Raw genomic sequence first — 20,900 nt, 5'->3', positions numbered from 1 at the left:
GCTTATAGGCCGAGGAGGGTGGACAGTCTGCGTTAATGAACCCTGAGGGTTAGTTGTATGGAACCATGGAGAGAGATAAAGTAACAACCAATCACCTACTAAATGTCATGTTACAGGCTGTGTTTGAAAAATGACAATTAAGAACTGATCGGTTGGTACTTTACCTCTCTCTCTACTTTATATCTATCCAAGGTTTGATGCATCTCCTCCTGAGTCACAAGACGCTTTTTTCTTTATCTTAAACTTGGACACGTTCTTCCATCTGCTGAGTTTGGACATTTTTCATCCCAAACAATTAACCATTTAGATTGGATGTTGTAAATTTGCAGCGAGGGGGGTTTGTACTTAAAACGTGGAAATATTGTAAATAAGGATGATTACGGGCAGTATCCGTAAGCTTGTATTACAGTTTAATTGGCTGGGACCGGTGTTTGCTTGCTCCATCATTATTGATCTACAGGGAAGAAGCAAAACGATTTACTTAAACTTGTAACAATTTTATATGACAAGCGGTTATACATTATTTAGTGACTGTATAAAACAATGTTAGTTATCCCTACAGTATATCTGGTTCCTAACGCTTTGATGTCTATATACTAAGCCTTGGAGAGAGATAAAGTGCTAACCAACCAGCTCCTGTCATTTTTCAAACACAGCCTGTAACATGGCAGTTCGGAGTTGATTGGCCGGTGGCCTGTGGGGGTCCCGTGTTCTGGACCTGAATCTTAGGAATGTTAGGGACCAACCTGATTAGGTCACCTGGTGGTAGGTGGGCTCATATTTTTTTGACCAAATATTATGCTGAGAACCTCAATTTTATTCCAAGGTTAATCACAGATTGTATTATAATTGTGTGTCAGTATCCTTAGTGATTCAGGGGGAGATGTACTAAGCCTGAAAAGTTATAAATATCACTGTGATAAAGTACCAGCCAATCGGCTCCTAACTGCCATGTCACAGGCTGTGTTTGAAAAATGACAGTTAGGAGCCGATTGGCTGGTACTTTATCACAGTGATATTTATCACTTTCCAAGCTTAGTACATCTGGCCCTCAGAGTGTGCGCTGCATTTTATCTCCCAACCCTCCCACCTGCCCTTGGGTGTATTTAATTAGTATAGGGTCCTTGCATTTGCAGTCTACATATTGGAATAGGCACTATGAATGGTAAGTCCTGGATAAATGTATATAATACGTCAGTATTAGGAATGGGTTCAGGTGTGGGGCCCCTGGGTTGGTGTGGTCGGGCTGCTTTAGGCATCATTATTGGAGCACTTAATCTAACCCTTTTAGGTACCTAAACTGCTTTTTTCACTAATGTAACACTGTTTAGCACCCTAATTACTACTTCTCACCTATGTAACACTTTTAATGCTGAGCTGCTACTTTTTATTCATGTAACACCTTTTAACACTTACTGTAAAATTCTACTTCTCACTAGTGTGATGTCTTGGGGCGGTTGCGTTGTGCTGCCCAGGGGAGGGGGGGTCCCGTGCTCTGGACTTGAATGTTAGGCACCCACCTGATGAGGTCACCTGGCCGTGGGAGGTGGGCCTCTATTTGTTGTGCAAAAATTATGCTGAGAACCTCAATTTTACTCCATGTGAAAATGCAGAGTGTATTATAATTGTTCTGATTTCCTGTGTTCTTAATGTTTTAGAGTGTGCACCTGCATTTTCTCTTTTTTTCAGATTGGGGAGTGTCTAAGTCCCGTTGGCTCATTACTAAATCCTGCTTTTGATACAACGTAGTTGTGAAAAAGTAACTTAGAGGAGTAGTCAGCTGAGGCGGCTGATAGGAGGGCGTCGTAGATGTTAGCGAGCTTTTAAATCACAAAGACAACGCCGTCACGCTCCTAACAAGCTTGGCAGCCTCTTCCGCAGTGTGACATTCATTTGACTGATGAAATAATATTAAAAGGGATGAAGTGACACACTCCTGCCTCTTACATTACAGCGGCTCTGCCTCGGGGGTGGCCTGTTAGAACTGGGAAACAATCCTATTCAAACCATCAATAAAAGCCCCTGAGGAATAATCTGGGTTTAAACACCCTGCAGATCACAGGCAACAGACAGGACCTGATAGAATCCGAGAGTTATTGCGGCATCAGGGGATATGGTGTAATGGGGGTTTTAGGCACATATCAGATGAAACTGGTTGCTGTATATTACTGTCATCTCCTTATCCCACTGCGCCCTGAGCAGCATTAATATCCCGAGGCCCTTCATTGTATTCCAGCCGAGCGCGGTGCAAAGGGGGCCCAGACCAGGATATTTGTTACAGGACCTGAGATATAAAATATACAAGCAGGGAAATGCTCCGGGACAACCCGGCCTCTCCACATAATTAAAAAACAGCAGCTCTCACGGGTGCTGTGTACATCGTCATCCTATTTATAGAGGGAAACCAGTGTATTGCCGTACAGTATATCTCTCCTTATACACCTCCCCTGACAGCCTTATTAAAGCCATCATTTCTGCCGGACAGCGGCATTGCATTTTTCATGCGGCTGCAGCATTAACCTTGTTCCTAGGAATACCGGGTCTCAATGTATAACACATCAGGCGGAACCTGGAACCAGGGAAAGATACGGATATATGTCATTAAAATAAATGTCTTCCAGGCAATCCTGTCATTGTCACCTCTTCTTGCGCGCATTCTACGTGTTTATTACAACCGCTGACATTTATGCTGCGCCAGCGTCGTCCATCTTGTCCCGAGCTAGGCGTAGCCGGCGAATTGGCTGCAAAGTGAACTTAATACATGAAATAGAAATTATTATGTTCAGCAATATTATTATTATCATTGTGGATCAATCTATAACACAGCACTGCTGACCTGATATCTTTCTATGTGCAATTTGGAAGCGCACGGGTTTGGCGGTAGGATGCATAATTGTGATTGGTGCTTATATTGAATGCCAAGATCTGGCCACATACAGTATATATCAGAGTTTCTCAACTCCAGTTTTTAATTGCCACCAACAGGCCATGCTCTCTGGATTTCCTTAATCATGCACAGGTCAGTTACTCTGTTTTGCTGGGTCAGTAATTATCCCACCTGCTTCCAGAGACAGATATCCTGAAAACATGACCGGTTGTTAAAACTTGAAAGTTGAGGTTGACAACCGCTGTTATATACAATATAGAGATCCTTTTACTATCCTCAAACATTCTCCATGGTTAATTGTGATCACGGCTGTGAACGATCGGCACGTTTCACACAGATATTACCCTATAAGCAGTAATTGCCATGACCGTTCTGGACCTGGTGACGCCACAAATAATGTCATGGTACGCCGCGGTGATGTCACACAAAATCCCTTGCCATTAGGCAGAACCCACACACCAATGTATTGTCATCAGCACTCAATAAGATTGGCAGGAAGATGAGAGTAAGAGAAGGCAAATAATGGAACCTCTCTGGGATGACAAGCTCTGCTAGCAGTGTAACAATCACCATCAGGAAATCTAGATAAAGACGGCCATACACTTCTGTGCTGTATGTAGCAAATTGCAGCCACTTTATTCTCCAACATTTGTGTTTTTACGGAGAAAGCTTTGGGAAACAGGAGATTGCTTCCCATTCCGCGCGGCTCCTTGCTGCCTGTGTCTCTGCGCGGACGATCATTTCACAAGACTGCTTAGTAAGTAGAGGGGGAGGAGAGTTAACTAGGTCACCTTCAGGTCAATTAATCTCTGCCTCCAGGACACTGACCTATGAGGTGTGCAACCTCTGCGTTCCACCTGCTGTGCTCTTCATTAATCACTTTGTCACGCCGGATATAGTAAAGCGGTTGAGAAGCCGTCGCCTCTTCATCCATCCAGCTAAATGCATTCGTGAGAGCTGAGGGCTCGGCGAGGTCAGGAGCACAGGAGAGGTTCCGGCCAGGCCTATATGGTGCAATATGGCTGTCGTTGGCATGGGTGCGCTAAGTGATGTTTCAGTTCTTTCCTACGTTGCTGCAGAAATCAATCAATGCTTGCATAGAGTGTACATATAGCCATGCGCCATGTCTATCAGCTTTCAAGTAGTGATGCAGGGCCATAACTAGGGGCGTGCGACTGGTATCGCTGCCCAGGTGGAAAAGCTGGTGGGGCGATTCTGTGGATGCCTCAGTGGCTTCTCCGGCACCCAACACCCATCTGCATGTTCCCAACCTTTCTGTTATGTGGTGTCAGGGACACTCACATGTGAGGGGGCTGGTGCTATGTGGCCCTCTCTAACCTCACGTATACCACCATCGATGGTGATATCATTGGTGGTTTTGTGCATCTGTAGCAAAACACTTAAGAGCCTGGGTTTGATCAGGGTTGCTGGCTGACAGCTCTCTTTAAACAGCAGAAATCATCACCATCGATGGTAGAAGTATATAACATCAGCCATATACCATCAATGGTTTAGAACCATCGATGGACATTCCATAGCATATCTCACAACTGTCCTGGGACTGTCCCACCCACAGCCCGGCAGTGTCCCACGGCAGTGGGTGGGGGGAGCGCACACGTTGACACCCGAAGGCTCTCGAAACGGAAATCTAAAAAGTTGGGAGGTACGCCATAGCACACAGCCATTGACCTCAGCGCTTTTCACTGATAGCGCCCTGTTGACTAATCAAATTAGCCCAGACAACTGCAGTAGCAATGTAATACCGCATTCACATCGCAAATCCCTGTTCGCACCTGAGAATTGGAAACGGCATTGGACCCTAATACTGGCTTCCCTGAGCCGGCAGCATGCCGGTTCGGGTTGCCATTGGCAGCCGGGACCGCAGCATCATCAGGAGCAGAGGTGGGAGATGAGATCATCTCCGCGCCGACTCTCCCTATACAGTGAACATGTCCCGGGTCGCATCGACACTGCAGCCCGTTCACACTGCACTTGACCTGGTATTTAACCCGGGAATAACACTGCTTTATTCGAGGTTGAATTACCAAGTCAGGCGACCCGGGAATTCGTCATGGCCCCTTTCACACCGCACAGCGACCCGCGTCGACCCGGCAATATACCAGGTTGATACCGGGTTATTTGTGCGGTGTGAAAGGGGTATAAATGAGAAGTTCCGGAACAGAGTTCTTTGTATCAGGATTCATGTGGAAAACGTCTGCCACCGAAGTACTGAAACTGCAAATCACAAAATTATAATTATTTATTACCAGTTATTTATATAGCGCACACATATTCCGCAGCGCTGCACAGAGAGAATATTTGGCCATTCACATCAGTCACTGCCCCAGTGGAGCTTACAATCTATATTCCCTACCACATGAACACACATTCACGCTAGGGATAATGTTGATGGGATCCAATGAACCTACCAGTATATTTTTGGATTGTGGGAGGAAACCGGAGTACCCGGAGGAAACCCACGCAAGTACGGAGAGAATATACAAACTCCACACAGTTAGAGTCATGGTGGGAATGGAACCTATGACCTCAGTGCTGTGAGGCAGTAATGCTAACCGTTACACCATCCATACCATCCGTATAATGGGGGTCATTCCGAGTTGATCATAGCTGTGATAAATAAAGCACAGCTACGACCATTCACACTGACATGCGGGGGGACGCCCAGCACAGGGCTTGTCCGCCCCGCATGTCAGCGCCGCCGCCCCCCACCACAGAAGTGCAAAGGCATCGCCGCCTTTGCACTTCAAGGGTAGCTCACGACACGCAGCCGCCGTGGCCCGCCCCCCCAATGGTCCAGCCACACCTGCGTTGGCCGGACTGCACCCCCTAAATGGTGGCTTAATGCCGCCGTCCATCCCCCTGCCGCCCAGCGGCCGCCTCTGCCTCAGAGGCAATCGCTAGGCAACGCCGGCTAGCATGCACAGTCCCGACCCGATCACTGCGCTGCGAGAAACTGCAGTGAGCGATCGGGTCGGAATGACCCCCAATGTTGGTGATGTGATCCGAGGAACTGTGCAAATGTCTGGCCAGTGCCACCTGCAGCAGCGTCCGGCCGGATGTTTGCAAACAGTAGCCAGAGATTTTCACAGACGACACGACAGATTGCTGGGAACCAAATATCGCTGATAAAATACAAAACACGTGCACAATCTGGCGGCGATGAGGTAAGGAGTCAGATACGGCTACAAAATCAGCCACGTGCTCAAGACTTCATTTTTGACGCACTCTAGGGGCGGTGGGAGGGAGCAGGTGAAGCGGAACTGAGTGAAATTACTTTGCACGTGTATTTCACGGCTCTGGGAAGTACTACAATCATGGCTGAGGTTATAAATCAAAGAGCATATTGCTGAAGACAAGGCGGCGACCCAACACGTGTAGTACAGTAGTAAAAGGAAGACATAAAACTCCATCAATGTTTAAATAAAAAAATTAAATAAAAATGTACATTTTAATCTACAGCTATCATTTGAGCAGGTGGAGCGCAGTTTATTGCAATGAAGAACGCAGCTACGGAGGAACGGAAACACGGACAGTCTTTAAGGACTGAAAACATGTTATTGAACCTAAAGCAAATGAGTTGGAGGATGAGAAACCTGAGAAATTAGACTTCCCCAAATCCCGCTGACTCGGGAGCGTAAAGCTTTATTTGTTAATAGCCGTACTGTACCATTATCCAATTGTATCTGTTTAATGAAGCAGATGACATAATTAAGCTGGTTACAGATTGTGAGCTAAGTAGGAGTTTGGGAAACTGCAATATCAGGGGTGAAATAACAGCGAGATTCCTCCTTCCCCTACAGAGCTCTGGGCGTCATAAGAAAAGTAATAGTAGCATCATTATTAATGTGACTTGCTGCAAAAGTAGGGAGCTGACCCTGATCTACAAAGTGTAGAAAGCAGAGACTATAGAATGACAGACAATAGCCCGGTGATAAGGCTGGAAGCACATAACGTCTGGTCAATCACAGTGATTGATTTTTCTACCTGCTGTGCCCATTGAGGTTTGCTTCCAAAATTGAAAACCACTTGATTGCCAAAAGCGAAGTAAGAATCGTCTGGTAAGAGTTGCGAAATTAACCCCTTCAGTGTCACAAGAGACAGGCGGTGCTACAAACTGGCATCGTGGTCTTCATGCGACACAGCAGCCTGGGCGATGAGATAGGGGAATGGCGGTCATTGACGCTCTACTCTAGATCCTACATACAGGACACTACATTATACAGCAAAGGGGTCAGTGCTTGTTAACTTGCCATGAGGGGTTTGGCTTTTGTTATAAGCAAAGAGACAATTAACCTTGGTCTGCATCGTATTAACTACTACTATGTTTAGTTTACTCTTGAGGTATAGAGTATTTTACTCATTATACTCTATCTATTTAGTATTTTACTATCTACTTAGTATTTTACTTTACTGTGGCAGAAGTAGAGATGAGCGCCTGAAATTTTTCGGGTTTTGTGTTTTGGTTTTGGGTTCGGTTCCGCGGCCGTGTTTTGGGTTCGAACGCGTTTTGGCAAAACCTCACCGAATTTTTTTTGTCGGATTCGGGTGTGTTTTGGATTCGGGTGTTTTTTTCAAAAAACACTAAAAAACAGCTTAAATCATAGAATTTGGGGGTCATTTTGATCCCAAAGTATTATTAACCTCAAAAACCATAATTTACACTCATTTTCAGTCTATTCTGAATACCTCACACCTCACAATATTATTTTTAGTCCTAAAATTTGCACCGAGGTCGCTGTGTGAGTAAGATAAGCGACCCTAGTGGCCGACACAAACACCGGGCCCATCTAGGAGTGGCACTGCAGTGTCACGCAGGATGTCCCTTCCAAAAAACCCTCCCCAAACAGCACATGACGCAAAGAAAAAAAGAGGCGCAATGAGGTAGCTGTGTGAGTAAGATTAGCGACCCTAGTGGCCGACACAAACACCGGGCCCATCTAGGAGTGGCACTGCAGTGTCACGCAGGATGGCCCTTCCAAAAAACCCTCCCCAAACAGCACATGACGCAAAGAAAAAAAGAGGCGCAATGAGGTAGCTGTGTGAGTAAGATTAGCGACCCTAGTGGCCGACACAAACACCGGGCCCATCTAGGAGTGGCACTGCAGTGTCACGCAGGATGTCCCTTCCAAAAAACCCTCCCCAAACAGCACATGACGCAAAGAAAAAAAGAGGCGCAATGAGGTAGCTGTGTGAGTAAGATTAGCGACCCTAGTGGCCGACACAAACACCGGGCCCATCTAGGAGTGGCACTGCAGTGTCACGCAGGATGTCCCTTCCAAAAAACCCTCCCCAAACAGCACATGACGCAAAGAAAAAAAGAGGCGCAATGAGGTAGCTGACTGTGTGAGTAAGATTAGCGACCCTAGTGGCCGACACAAACACCGGGCCCATTTAGGAGTGGCACTGCAGTGTCACGCAGGATGTCCCTTCCAAAAAACCCTCCCCAATCAGCACATGATGCAAAGAAAAAGAAAAGAAAAAAGAGGTGCAAGATGGAATTGTCCTTGGGCCCTCCCACCCACCCTTATGTTGTATAAACAAAACAGGACATGCACACTTTAACCAACCCATCATTTCAGTGACAGGGTCTGCCACACGACTGTGACTGATATGACGGGTTGGTTTGGACCCCCCCCAAAAAAGAAGCAATTAATCTCTCCTTGCACAAACTGGCTCTACAGAGGCAAGATGTCCACCTCATCATCACCCTCCGATATATCACCGCGTACATCCCCCTCCTCACAGATTATCAATTCGTCCCCACTGGAATCCACCATCTCAGCTCCCTGTGTACTTTGTGGAGGCAATTGCTGCTGGTCAATGTCTCCGCGGAGGAATTGATTATAATTCATTTTAATGAACATCATCTTCTCCACATTTTCTGGATGTAACCTCGTACGCCGATTGCTGACAAGGTGAGCGGCGGCACTAAACACTCTTTCGGAGTACACACTTGTGGGAGGGCAACTTAGGTAGAATAAAGCCAGTTTGTGCAAGGGCCTCCAAATTGCCTCTTTTTCCTGCCAGTATAAGTACGGACTGTGTGACGTGCCTACTTGGATGCGGTCACTCATATAATCCTCCACCATTCTATCAATGTTGAGAGAATCATATGCAGTGACAGTAGACGACATGTCCGTAATCGTTGTCAGGTCCTTCAGTCCGGACCAGATGTCAGCATCAGCAGTCGCTCCAGACTGCCCTGCATCACCGCCAGCGGGTGGGCTCGGAATTCTGAGCCTTTTCCTCGCACCCCCAGTTGCGGGAGAATGTGAAGGAGGAGATGTTGACAGGTCGCGTTCCGCTTGACTTGACAATTTTGTCACCAGCAGGTCTTTCAACCCCAGCAGACTTGTGTCTGCCGGAAAGAGAGATCCAAGGTAGGCTTTAAATCTAGGATCGAGCACGGTGGCCAAAATGTAGTGCTCTGATTTCAACAGATTGACCACCCGTGAATCCTTGTTAAGCGAATTAAGGGCTCCATCCACAAGTCCCACATGCCTAGCGGAATCGCTCCGTGTTAGCTCCTCCTTCAATGTCTCCAGCTTCTTCTGCAAAAGCCTGATGAGGGGAATGACCTGACTCAGGCTGGCAGTGTCTGAACTGACTTCACGTGTGGCAAGTTCAAAGGGCATCAGAACCTTGCACAACGTTGAAATCATTCTCCACTGCGCTTGAGACAGGTGCATTCCACCTACTATATCGTGCTCAATTGTATAGGCTTGAATGGCCTTTTGCTGCTCCTCCAACCTCTGAAGCATATAGAGGGTTGAATTCCACCTCGTTACCACTTCTTGCTTCAGATGATGGCAGGGCAGGTTCAGTAGTTTTTGGTGGTGCTCCAGTCTTCTGTACGTGGTGCCTGTACGCCGAAAGTGTCCCGCAATTCTTCTGGCCACCGACAGCATCTCTTGCACGCCCCTGTCGTTTTTTTAAAAATTCTGCACCACCAAATTCAAGGTATGTGCAAAACATGGGACGTGCTGGAATTTGCCCATATTTAATGCACACACAATATTGCTGGCGTTGTCCGATGCCACAAATCCACAGGAGAGTCCAATTGGGGTAAGCCATTCCGCGATGATCTTCCTCAGTTGCCGTAAGAGGTTTTCAGCTGTGTGCGTATTCTGGAAAGCGGTGATACAAAGCGTAGCCTGCCTAGGAAAGAGTTGGCGTTTGCGAGATGCTGCTACTGGTGCCGCCGCTGCTGTTCTTGCGGCGGGAGTCCATACATCTACCCAGTGGGCTGTCACAGTCATATAGTCCTGACCCTGCCCTGCTCCACTTGTCCACATGTCCGTGGTTAAGTGGACATTGGGTACAGCTGCATTTTTTAGGACACTGGTGACTCTTTTTCTGAGGTCTGTGTACATTTTCGGTATCGCCTGCCTAGAGAAATGGAACCTAGATGGTATTTGGTACCGGGGACACAGTACCTCCAACAAGTCTCTAGTTGGCTCTGCAGTAATGATGGATACCGGAACCACGTTTCTCACCACCCAGGATGCCAAGGCCTCAGTTATCCGCTTTGCAGTAGGATGACTGCTGTGATATTTCATCTTCCTCGCAAAGGACTGTTGAACAGTCAATTGCTTACTGGAAGTAGTACAAGTGGGCTTACGACTTCCCCTCTGGGATGACCATCGACTCCCAGCGGCAACAACAGCAGCGCCAGCAGCAGTAGGCGTTACACGCAAGGATGCATCGGAGGAATCCCAGGCAGGAGAGGACTCGTCAGAATTTCCAGTGACATGGCCTGCAGGACTATTGGCATTCCTGGGGAAGGAGGAAATTGACACTGAGGGAGTTGGTGGGGTGGTTTGCGTGAGCTTGGTTACAAGAGGAAGGGATTTACTGGTCAGTGGACTGCTTCCGCTGTCACCCAAAGTTTTTGAACTTGTCACTGACTTATTATGAATGCGCTGCAGGTGACGTATAAGGGAGGATGTTCCGAGGTGGTTAACGTCCTTACCCCTACTTATTACAGCTTGACAAAGGGAACACACGGCTTGACACCTGTTGTCCGCATTTCTGGTGAAATACCTCCACACCGAAGAGCTGATTTTTTTGGTATTTTCACCTGGCATGTCAACGGCCATATTCCTCCCACGGACAACAGGTGTCTCCCCGGGTGCCTGACTTAAACAAACCACCTCACCATCAGAATCCTCCTGGTCAATTTCCTCCCCAGCGCCAGCAACACCCATATCCTCCTCATCCTGGTGTACTTCAACACTGACATCTTCAATCTGACTATCAGGAACTGGACTGCGGGTGCTCCTTCCAGCACTTGCAGGGGGCGTGCAAATGGTGGAAGGCGCATGCTCTTCACGTCCAGTGTTGGGAAGGTCAGGCATCGCAACCGACACAATTGGACTCTCCTTGTGGATTTGGGATTTCGAAGAATGCACAGTTCTTTGCTGTGCTGCTTTTGCCAGCTTGAGTCTTTTCATTTTTCTAGCGAGAGGCTGAGTGCTTCCATCCTCATGTGAAGCTGAACCACTAGCCATGAACATAGGCCAGGGCCTCAGCCGTTCCTTGCCACTCCGTGTCGTAAATGGCATATTGGCAAGTTTACGCTTCTCCTCCGACAATTTTATTTTAGGTTTTGGAGTCCTTTTTTTTCTGATATTTGGTGTTTTGGATTTGACATGCTCTGTACTATGACATTGGGCATCGGCCTTGGCAGACGACGTTGCTGGCATTTCATCGTCTCGGCCATGACTAGTGGCAGCAGCTTTAGCACGAGGTGGAAGTGGATCTTGATCTTTCCCTAATTTTGGAACCTCAACATTTTTGTTCTCCATATTTTAATAGGCACAACTAAAAGGCACCTCAGGTAAACAATGGAGATGGATACTAGTATACAATTATGGACTGCCTGCCGAGTGCAGACACAGAGGTAGCCACAGCCGTGAACTACCGTACTGTACTGTGTCTGCTGCTAATATAGACTGGTTAATAAAGAGATGTCTATGTAACTATGTATGTATAAAGAAGAAAGAAAAAAAAACCACGGTTAGGTGGTATACAATTATGGACGGACTGCCTGCCGAGTGCAGACACAGAGGTAGCCACAGCCGTGAACTACCGTACTGTACTGTGTCTGCTGCTAATATAGACTGGTTGATAAAGAGATGTCTATGTAACTATGTATGTATAAAGAAGAAAGAAAAAAAAACCACGGTTAGGTGGTATACAATTATGGACGGACTGCCTGCCGAGTGCAGACACAGAGGTAGCCACAGCCGTGAACTACCGTACTGTACTGTGTCTGCTGCTAATATAGACTGGTTGATAAAGAGATGTCTATGTAACTATGTATGTATAAAGAAGAAAGAAAAAAAAACCACGGTTAGGTGGTATACAATTATGGACGGACGGACTGCCGAGTGCAGACACAGAGGTAGCCACAGCCGTGAACTACCGTACTGTACTGTGTCTGCTGCTAATATAGACTGGTTGATAAAGAGATGTCTATGTAACTATGTATGTATAAAGAAGAAAGAAAAAAAAACCACGGTTAGGTGGTATACAATTATGGACGGACTGCCTGCCGAGTGCAGACACAGAGGTAGCCACAGCCGTGAACTACCGTACTGTACTGTGTCTGCTGCTAATATAGACTGGTTGATAAAGAGATGTCTATGTAACTATGTATGTATAAAGAAGAAAGAAAAAAAAAACACGGTTAGGTGGTATACAATTATGGACGGACTGCCTGCCGAGTGCAGACACAGAGGTAGCCACAGCCGTGAACTACCGTACTGTACTGTGTCTGCTGCTAATATAGACTGGTTGATAAAGAGATGTCTATGTAACTATGTATGTATAAAGAAGAAATAAAAAAAAACCACGGTTAGGTGGTATACAATTATGGATGGACTGCCTGCCGAGTGCAGACACAGAGGTAGCCACAGCCGTGAACTACCGTACTGTACTGTGTCTGCTGCTAATATAGACTGGTTGATAAAGAGATGTCTATGTAACTATGTATGTATAAAGAAGAAAGAAAAAAAAACCACGGTTAGGTGGTATACAATTATGGACGGACTGCCTGCCGAGTGCAGACACAGAGGTAGCCACAGCCGTGAACTACCGTACTGTACTGTGTCTGCTGCTAATATAGACTGGTTGATAAAGAGATGTCGTAGTAGTATGTATGTATAAAGAAGAAAAAAAAACCACGGTTAGGTGGTATACAATTATGGACGGACTGCCTGCCGAGTGCAGACACAGAGGTAGCCACAGCCGTGAACTACCGTACTGTGTCTGCTGCGACTGGATGATAAATGATATAAAAAATATATATATATCACTACTGCAGCCGGACAGGTATATATTATATATTATATAATGACGGACCTGCTGGACACTGTCTGTCAGCAGAATGAGTTTTATTTTTATAGAATAAAAAAAACAACAACACACAAGTGAAGTCACACGACGAGTGTTTAACTTTTTCAGGCAATCACAATATAAGTATACTACTAACTATACTGGTGGTCAGTGTGGTCAGGTCACTGGTCAGTCACACTGGCAGTGGCACTCCTGCAGCAAAAGTGTGCACTGTTTAATTTTAATATAATATTATGTACTCCTGGCTCCTGCTATAACCTATAACTGGCACTGCAGTGCTCCCCAGTCTCCCCCACAATTATAAGCTGTGTGAGCTGAGCAGTCAGACAGATATATAATATATATAGATGATGCAGCACACTGGGCTGAGCCTGAGCAATGCACACAGATATGGTATGTGACTGAGTCACTGTGTGTATCGCTTTTTTCAGGCAGAGAACGGATATATTAAATAAACTGCACTGTCTGTTGGTCACTCACTATATAATATTATGTACTCCTGGCTCCTGCTATAACCTATAACTGGCACTGCAGTGCTCCCCAGTCTCCCCCACAATTATAAGCTGTGTGAGCTGAGCAGTCAGACAGATATATAATATATATAGATGATGCAGCACACTGGGCTGAGCCTGAGCAGTGCACACAGATATGGTATGTGACTGAGTCACTGTGTGTATCGCTTTTTTCAGGCAGAGAACGGATATATTAAATAAACTGCACTGTCTGGTGGTCACTCACTAGTAAACTCTCTGCACTCTCTACACTTCTACAGTACTCCTCCTAGTCCTAAGCTCCAGTAAATCTCTCTCTCTTATAATCTAAATGGAGAGGACGCCAGCCACGTCCTCTCCCTATCAATCTCAATGCACGTGTGAAAATGGCGGCGACGCGCGGCTCCTTATATAGAATCCGAGTCTCGCGATAGAATCCGAGCCTCGCGAGAATCCGACAGCGTCATGATGACGTTCGGGCGCGCTCGGGTTAACCGAGCAAGGCGGGAAGATCCGAGTCGCTCGGATCCGTGTAAAAAAAGCTGAAGTTCGGGCGGGTTCGGATTCCGAGGAACCGAACCCGCTCATCTCTAGGCAGAAGAGGTACTTTGCCACCTGTAAGCTACACACAGGATCCTGGGGGTGGATGGGAAGTGTAGATGGACCAGGTTCCCATCCATTTGGCCCAGACCAGGTCTTATAGGCTTCTTAGCCCAAGAAGCTTCTTCATCAGCCAGCACCTGGGTGCTGGGTTTAAAGCAGAGTCTCTCCCATGAGTCAGGGCTCCTGAAGGCAGTTAGTGTCCAGGTGATAGGCCTGCTAGGGACAGTGGGTATCCGGAGGGCTGGGCACTAGTGTCAGGAATCAGGATGCCGGGACCTGAAGGGTTCCTTATTTAGTAAGAGGGAGTGAGGCAGGGCCTAACCTCCCTGGTAGTTTATACTAAAGACAGTGATCTTTGTTTTATGTATTTCTCTGTTTTTGAGCTACCTGAATAACAGGTATTTGTTGTTTTTGCACAAGCCTGGAGTCGGTCTTTGGTGCAATTTTTGTAGCAGAGCACATTCTAGCGAGTCTCCTGTTACACTACTTTATATTTTACTAAGCAAGTGAAGTTTTCCGCGGGCATTGCTAATCTCCCAGTGTGGCTCCATGACCAAAATAGGTTCTACACTATGGTTCCAACAAGGGGTGCCATCAGAAATGTTAGCGCCCAGGGCTGACAGAACAGGCAGGGCTCCGTCAGGGCAAATTGTTGTGCCTTTTACCCATTATGATTGTAAATGATCGGGGGGAAAAATTGCCCAAATAGTTGGCATACAGTATTCAATAAATAGTGACTAGCATATAAGTATTATAAATGAAAAAATATATAAAAAAGTAAAAATAAATTACATCGTCTCCCTAATCCTAAAGGTTTATGATATACAGTGGCATATAAGAAGGCTTAGATTCATTAGTAAATTGGAACAGGAGAGGAGTCTGGGATGGATAAGAGAAGGCTGACGGCCAATTACAATTAAATTAACATAATCTCTATAGTGCAGAGAGATGTGCAGGCCCCTTCTCTGTCCGGGCCTGGGACTAGAGTCCCAGCGGTCCCACCCTGATGGCGGTCCTGGTTCCAACATTACCCTACCCTTGGACTTGTAACCATCATTTGTAAAACAGTGGCTGGTCGGAGTATTTGGTGGTGCACCCATTTGCAGAGGAGCACTGCCGCTACAAAACATTGGTCGCAAATGGCCAAGCATAGCATTGGATACACTTACTAAGCGCCAGCTATTGCATGCCACTTCTCAAAACAGCCGGTTTTACTTTTAATATAACTGCTGATATAAATTTCAAGGTATAAAAGCCATTGCTTTATAAATAGTCCCTCTTTTATCTCATGTTTAGAGTGACCACAGGGAAGGAATGTAGTCACCTGTGTCCTATGCATTCCCGTGCAGCATTCTGCATAATCACCAGGAAATAATTTGCATACAGTACGGTGGAATTGGTAGAAGACATAATTAGCTCTTGCATAGATTTAAATCAATTACCATTGTTTTGCAAAAACAGTGGGATTCACATTGTTCTTGCAATCTGCTGAATTTTCTTGTGTTCGGGAGAACAATTAAAACCTGTCAGTCTCCATATGCAAATGTCTAAATAGTACAAAATTGCCTATCGAAATACAGCGATGTTGGGCTTACAGCACGCCACAATCCCGCGCAGCTTTATATAGTGTGACTGCATGCATAGACTCAGGGGTGACAAAAGGGGTGGGGGGAGGGGTGCGAGTGACTTAGCACTTTAATGTCTCCCTATTGGTCCCTATGGTTACCACCCCCCATGCAGCACCATTTTTTATCCGACGTGCCCCCAAAACAGGTGTGGTATTGAAGACCTAGATAGACAGTCATTAGATCAATCCCATATGATGGACATGCATTAGGTCAACAGGGTCAAAGGTCAACAGGTAAAAGTTAGACAGTGGGTAAGACTGACAGGTACAAAAGTTCGACAGGGTCAAAAGTTCGATATGACAATTGTCGACGCCAAAAATGTCGACTTTTTATGCTTTTTGGTTGTCATTTTGTATGTTTCACCATATCTAAACACAATTAGTGGAAACGTCTACCCTCCTGCGCTCGCTTCGCTGGCCACACTTTGGGTAAGGTTACAATTCCCAATTGTAATCCATCAAGCAAAAGTTGGTAAAAATGTGAACAAAATGTACTTAATTTGTGAAACCGATTTCTCTTAATGCACTTTTTTTACATATTGATGTTGAGCTGTTGCGTCTTGTGGAAATGTCGCAGGTGTGTCGCCGAAGCCGGTTGCCTACAGAGGGGCTCAACCGCTCATCTATGGGGCATTCCGACGCACAGATCGCACACCAGGGAAGGGCTCTGCGGTGGCATCAGAAAAAAGTCTCAGTCACGACTGCGACAATAGATGCGAGAAATGCCGCGGCTGTATCCGCATGGCCCCAGTGTGTGCTGAAGATAATACAGGATTTCCGTAGCGGAGCTTCCACCAGACAGTTAAACAAACCCAAGCAATCAGCTCGGGGATATTTCCCCCAGAACCCTGTAATGATTTTATTGGGCCTGTTCTGAGCTATTATTTATCATTTCAGTCTGATGTAATCCGGCGCTATGTTTCCTAACTAAGTAATTTACTCTTCCAGCCTCAGGACAAAAGTTCCCCGTCTACAAGTTGGTTACAATACTGTAATCTAATAGAAGGAAATGGATAGTTTAGTGATCCAGCAAATGGGAAAATAGTATTTGATGTGAGACATTACAGGCCGCCGCTGACACGTCCTATCTGCCAGCCTTGATAATGACTCCTGATAGCTGTAAATAGAGAGGGCTCCTCCACATATATATCGCTCCCCAGTGCTTTGTCATCTATGTTATTGGAACCTTTTGATAAATGGGAACGTAGCCTGTTTGTGACTTGCAAGTAATATTGTTTATATTGCTGGATGCCGATGAGGAGTTTGTACACGACGGGCGTCACAGAGAGGGTTACTTGTTGCTTTTAGGAACCATCAGCAAATATAGGTCAGTGGTTAAGGAGGTGATGGATAGTATTGCTGTGTATAGACCAAGTGTAGAAGATGCGTGAATGCCACACAAACCACATACAGGCATAGGGCCACTGAGACTTTGGGCGGGCCCGAGTGCTGAGTGGGCGAGGCCACTGCAGGGTACATGGCTGAATGATCACTCCGCCATGGGTTGCATACTTTATATTATTTGGGGATCAGTACTTTTTCCCAGAAAAGAAAATTTATATTAATGAATATAATAGAAACTCAAAGATTAAGAACATTAATTTCGAGCATTGCTGGGGATAGCGGTTGATTGTTCCATTTATTTTTTGGAGGGATCGTGGGACCTGCCACATCTGACAAATTGCGTTCTGGTTTTCCTTTGTGTGTCAAGTACGGATGGTGTAATGGTTAGCATTACTGCCTCACAGCACTGAGGTCATAGGTTCAATTCCCACCATGGCCCAACTGTGTGGAGTTTGTATATTCTCCCCGTACTTGCGTGGGTTTCCTCTGGGTACTCCAGTTTCCTGCCACAATCCAAAAATATACAGGTAGGTTAATTGGCTCCCAACAAAATGTGTGTGTACATGTGGTAGGGAATAGATAGATTGTAAGCTCCACTGGGGCACGGACTGATGCGAATGGACAAATATTCTCTGTAAAGCGCTGCGATATATATATTATATAAATAACTGGTAATAAATAAATAAGAGAATTTGATGGCATTTCACATAACACCTGTTGGTTGCCCGGCTTGGAGCATTTCATCCTACAAAGTGTCGTATCCAGTTTTGTAGTGAGATAGCTGGCATTTGCTCACCTCTAGCCTTGCGCGCCTCACCTGCGCGCTCCGGATTGTCCCTGGGCACACGGACCTGACTGGCGTTAATTATCACATACATCCATTTGCTTTCAGATTCCAGTCATAAAACCTTTTGTTGGAACATGAAATAGTCTTTACTAGAGAAACAAACATTGGAGCTTTGATTCGTGTCTGTGGGGCTTATTAATCAAGCCCCCGTAACTGCAGTTTCTGTATGATTTCAGTATCGGGGCTATTTAAAAATACCCTAACCGAAGAAAAAGTTAAATTAGCATTAAAATGTTAATGAGCATTATCACTGCAGACTGCAGTCCCCTGGTGATACTAGCCCGTGCCAGAATGGTTAACTCTTCGCTGTGCCAGCATCCTTGGTTGTGTACATACACAGCATGTGCGAGTCGCAGTGGAACCGGAAGCCGCATAGTTTGAAAATAGATATCACTTGTTGTACTGGTAAATATAATGCAGGTCTTTTTTTTTTTTTTTTTATGTATTCCGAGAACAAAGTTCTTTTATTCCGTTACTGCCGCCCGAAGAGGTCTATAAGAAAGATTCTAAATAGACGGAATTCCCAGTGCTTGGGCGAATCCTACCACCGGCTATGGTCAGCAGTGACCCAATTGGAGAATCTTTCGCTCACCGTCTGTTACCCACAGGGACGGACTGGGGCCACAATTTGGCCCTGGCATTCGCGATGCTTGCACGCACTTGGCACGGGGCACGCGCAGTCACGGCGCATTGGGTGTGCTGCAAGTTGGGGCATGGACTCATGGCACACCCTCATTTTTATTGAAATGAACACTACGTGGCGCCTCGTGGCGTGGACTTGCAGCATGCCCCCATATTTCTAAGACACAGGCCCGGCTCGGGGGGGGGCGCAACAGACAGAGCAGCACGGGGGGGGAGGGGGCGGACAAACAAAGAGCCAGCCTATCAGCCCTTCTGGCATTTGCCAGATTGCCAGATGGGCAGTCCGGCCCTGGTAACGCAAATCGTTTATAGGACCTGATTCACCTTCCAATGCAGGAAAAACACGTAACTTTGGGGTATATTTACTAAAGTGTGAGGTTTTTAGAAGTACATTTGTTGCCCATGGTGACCAATCAGAGTCTACTTATCATTCATCTAGAACCTTCTAGAAGATAATAGGTAGAAAGAAACTGATTGGTTGCCATGGGCAACTTTCCTCTTCTAACAAAACCTCACACTTTAGTAAATGTATCCATTTGTATCAGGAACAAACCATTTTGCAATGCAAGGGGAGCAAACACATATAGAATTTTTTCTGTGCAGGGTAAATACCGGCTGCTTTTGCATGTAGCCCACAAACGTTAGACAGCTTTATTTTTACGCTGCAATTTAGATTTCAGTTTGAACTCACCCCACCCAAATCTAACTCTCTCTGCACATGTTACACATCTGCCCCACCTGCAGCGTAGCATGATTTACCCTGATGCTTGCTTTTTTGGTTTGCTTCCATATCTAAATAACCCCAATACAGCGCCCTTTCTAATACATAATTACACCAAAAAATGAGCACTAAAGCTACAAATATGTAATTATAAGGCTTCAGGTCACCTCACTGTCGTGACTTATCCAGGTCATGAATGAAAGACAGAACCAGGATTATTTTAGCAGAAAAAAGAATTGCAACTAAAGAAGCAGATGGTTTAACTCCCTAAATTAGGTCCTAGGGCAGGGATGGGGAATCTTCGGCACTCCAGCTGTTGTTGAATTACACATCCCAGCATGCCCTGCAACAGTTTACCATGGCCAAATAGCAAAACTGTAGCCAGGCATGCTGGTATGTGTAGTTCAACAACAGCTGCAGGGCCAAATGTTCCCCACCCCTGCGCTCGGGACTCGGTAGTAAAACAAGTATATTACAGAAAGGCAAGTATCTTGCGCAGCTTCGCACCTTGTGGTTTGAACAGTACTGTAGATTACTTTTTTCTTTCCTTCTACAGAAAGCGTTCATGGTAATGAAGTGTTAACACGACTCAATTCCTGAATTCTCCGGAATTGTTCCTGATACCTTTGCAGTGGTGCCAGATTACAGAGAGAAAATCCAGGGCTGGAGACCCCCGAATCACTCTCTCGCTACACGTCTCGTCAAGCCTGACTCCCAATCTTCTTACATCTCCTCTGACACAAACCCTGGAACATTTTTTTTATCCTCTTAGAAAAGTGCGGAGAAGCTGATGTACAGAAATGAAAGGACAAAGCTTCCCAGATGATCACCGCCCCAATCATTCATTATCACATATTGCGCACATTACTGCTACGGTAGTTATACAAGAAAAGGGCAACGTTGTAGATTGTTAAACGGTCATTGTTAAAAAAAAAATAATAATTTGCAGAATTCACACATTTAAAAAAGGGAAGATCAAAGGGCAAATAAATCAAAATAGGGTCTTTTCTGAGAAGGTAGCGCCCATGAATAATTACTGAAGATGAACTCTGGTACGGGGAACATTTAGCTTCCTGATTCCAAGTAAAAAATAAATAAAAAATTAAATGTTAATGAAACCAGTGTCATTCGGCCTTTGTTTAAATAGAAAAACTTCCGAATACGTTATGAATTTGGAAATTGGTGATTTAAGAGGCCAGAGTAGGTCAGATGAATGGTTTCTGCAATGACGGAGAAGAATGCATTGAATACAAATATCTGAAGTTAGAATTCTGCGTAGAAATTAGAAGGTGGAATATTGTAGAACAATGTAGGGGCTACAGAGGTTGACTTACGCTGTACCCCTTCACTCCGCTTCC

General features: G+C 45.7%; 1 long non-coding RNA gene across 1 annotated transcript in view; it reads left to right on the top strand.

The window, feature by feature from the left end:
• LOC134988412 (uncharacterized) overlaps positions 1 to 20,660 on the top strand; it is a 66,416-nt gene extending 45,756 nt beyond the window's left edge. The window contains exon 3 of the long non-coding RNA XR_010193890.1: positions 20,099 to 20,660. This is a non-coding gene — a long non-coding RNA (uncharacterized LOC134988412). The remainder of the gene's footprint in view (positions 1 to 20,098) is intronic.
• Positions 20,661 to 20,900: the final 240 nt, after the last annotated feature.

Source organism: Pseudophryne corroboree, chromosome 2, assembly GCF_028390025.1.
Source record: "Pseudophryne corroboree isolate aPseCor3 chromosome 2, aPseCor3.hap2, whole genome shotgun sequence".
Lineage (NCBI taxonomy): Eukaryota > Metazoa > Chordata > Amphibia > Anura > Myobatrachidae > Pseudophryne > Pseudophryne corroboree.
Note: the sequence above shows the minus strand (reverse complement) of the source record. Positions and strands in the feature narration are given on the sequence as shown.